Source organism: Cavia porcellus, unplaced genomic scaffold, assembly GCF_034190915.1.
Source record: "Cavia porcellus strain 051 isolate PalLab524CR breed Dunkin Hartley unplaced genomic scaffold, mCavPor4.1 scaffold_12, whole genome shotgun sequence".
NCBI lineage: Eukaryota > Metazoa > Chordata > Mammalia > Rodentia > Caviidae > Cavia > Cavia porcellus.
This window is the reverse complement of record NW_026947495.1, coordinates 13,895,326-13,898,214: the sequence shown is the minus strand read 5'-3', so window position 1 is coordinate 13,898,214 and position 2,889 is coordinate 13,895,326. Positions and strand designations below refer to the sequence as shown.

Sequence of the window (2,889 nt, the reverse complement as noted above, 5' to 3'; positions counted from 1 at the left end):
CTGTGTGACCCACTGATTGCTCAGGAGTTTATTATTCTATTTCCATGTGTTGTTGGATTTTTGCAGTTTCTTTTGTCATTAATTCCTAGTTTTATGGCACTATGATATGATAACATGCATGTGATAATTTCAATTCTTTTGCATTTACTTAAGCATATTCTGTGAGCTAGTATATGGTCTATTTTTAGAATGTTCTATGTGCTGCTGAGAGGAATGTATATTCTGATGTTGTTGGGTAGAACACTCTGTGTACTTCTACTAAGTCCATTTCTTCACAGGTGTGATTCAGTTCTGTTATATCTTTGTTGATTTTCTACCTAGTTGATCTGTCCCATTGTGTCAATGGCATGTTAAGGTCTAAAAATATGGAACACTTGACGAATTTACATGTCATCCTTGCGCAGGGGCCATGCTAATCTTCTCTGAATCCTTCTAATTTTAGTATATGTGCTGCTGAAGCTAGCACTGACACTTAATTTTAAATAAAAGAGAAAATTACTTAGGTACCAGATGGGGTTTGGTGAAAATATCTTTCACTCACTTCATAGAATCCACTTTTATCTTCAAAGATTAAAAGCACCAATAAAAATAATAATGTCACTAGCAATGAAAAATTGATTCATTGGATTTGTAATGATTCCAATCAATTTTTCCTGAATCTTTTTTTAAAGACTCCGTGGCGAGAGGAGGAGCTGGGCAGATCTGGGGTGCCCTCACTGGCCTCTCTGCGTGTCTGGAGGACTCTGGATTTCTGCACCCAGACTGCTGGAGTTCCCTCAGGCTTCCAGGTGCAGTGAAGGAGAGAGGTGGGTTTGAGGCTTCCACATCAGCCTCCCCATTCCCGGCTTCATTTGGAGACCTGCTGAGCTCCCGATAGGTGGGCTGGCCCACACTACCAGCCTAGCCCAGCCTGTTTAGCTGCCGCGCCTGGCCATAGGTCTGCAGAGGAGGAGCTGGGCAGATCTGGGGTGCCCTCACTGGCCTCTCTGCGTGTCTGGAGGACTCTGGATATCTGCGCCCAGTCTGCTGGAGTTCCCTCAGGCTTCCAGGTGCAGTGAAGGGGAGAGGTGGGTTTGAGGCTTCCACATCAGCCTCCCCATTCCCGGCTTCATTTGGAGACCTGCTGAGCTCCCGATAGGTGGGCTGGCCCACACTACCAGCCTAGCCCAGCCTGTTTAGTTGCCGCGTCTGGCCATAGGTCTGCAGAGGAGGAGCTGGGCAGATCTGGGGTGCCCTCACCGGCCTCTCTGCGTGTCTGGAGGACTGTGGATATCTCTGCAACCAGGGAGGGTCCACAGGTTCCTGAAGCACTGCGGCCTGTGGTGAGTACCCTAACCCGGCTGCGATTGAAGAACTGTGGAGCTTCCAAGGGGCAGGTGGGCGCACAGTGTCCCTGAGGCCCAGCTTGTCTGGAACTGCGGAGTTCTGAGCAGGCAGAGGAGGGCCACTGGTTCTGTAGGCCTAATGGCTTGGAGTAGCGCGGCGCCAGAGTCCCAGTAGCTCCAAACATAGAAGGGGATTTTCAACAGATCCTGAGGAAGCTTTCAAATAACACTTGAAACACAGAAATATAGGAAAATGACAAAACGAAAGACCAAATTACAACCTCAAACCTCCAGCCCATCTCAAGAAACCCTAGGAGCGATGTATATAGAAGAAAATATATCCCATTCACCTCATATATCGGACACAATAGCCACTGAAATTGACAAGCAACTCCAGGAAGCTTTAAAGAAATTCAAACTCGAAATAATCTCCCAGATAAAAGAAGAAATGATAAAAGAAATGAAAGAGATTCTAAATATATCTAAAGAAAACACAGATAAAAAATTGGAGGAACTAAACAAAAAAATAGAATCCCTAGACGAGCAATATAAGAAACAAACAGAATACATAATGCAGATGCACAGAGATATACAGGAAATAAAAAAACTCCACTGAAAGTTGTAAAAACCGCCTTAATGAAAGTGAAGATAGAATTTCAGACCTTGAAGACAGGATTGCAGCTAGTGAACAGGAAAGGAAAGATCTTTTGAAAATAACAAGGAACCAGGAAACAACAATTCAACAACTGCAAGACGATGCAAAGAAGAATAACATAAGAATGATAGGGATTAATGAAAGAGAGGGAGACAACATGAAGGATGTCAGGAGGATATTTAGAGAAGTAATAGCTGAAAATTTCCCAAGCATGAGATCAGAAACTGACATCAGGATCAGTGAAGCATATAGAACTCCAGTCATAACCAAAATAAAACTACACCCAGACATATAATAGTCACCATCCCAGAAATCCAACACAAGAATAGATTATTAAAAGCTGTCAGAGAGAAAAGACAAATCACTTATAAAGGAAAACCTATCAGAATCACAGCAGACTTCTCAGCACAAATGATAAAGTCAAGAAGAGCATGGAGTGAAGTATTCCAGATCCTAAAGCAAAATGATTTCCAACCAAGACTGATATATCCTGCAAAACTATCATTCAAAATAGATGGTGCAATACGATACTTCCATGACAAAGAACAGCTGAAGAACTTCATGAACACCAAACCAACCCTGCAAAAAATATTGAAAGACAGTTTAGATACACAAAGGAAAAAACCACTAAGCAATGCAAATAATTAAACAGAACCGAAAGATAAAGATGCAACAGCAGAGAGATAACATTCCTACAATTAACCAGCATTTAACAGTAATAACCATTAATGTAAATGGTCTCAATGCACCAATCAAAAGAAACAGACTAGCAGAATGGATCAAGAAACAAAATCCAACCATGTGCTGTTTACAGGAAACCCATCTAACCCAGAAAGATACTCACAGACTGAAAGTCAAAGGATGGAAAACAATTCTTCATGCAGCAGGAATCCAAAAAAAGGCAGGAGT

At 42.4% G+C, this 2,889-nt stretch overlaps 1 non-coding gene across 1 annotated transcript; it reads right to left on the bottom strand.

The window, feature by feature from the left end:
* Nucleotides 1-359: 359 nt before the first annotated feature.
* LOC111754210 (U6 spliceosomal RNA) lies at nt 360-466 on the bottom strand. Its single transcript, XR_002788916.1, has one exon. It is a non-coding gene; the product is annotated as a U6 spliceosomal RNA (small nuclear RNA).
* Nucleotides 467-2,889: the final 2,423 nt, after the last annotated feature.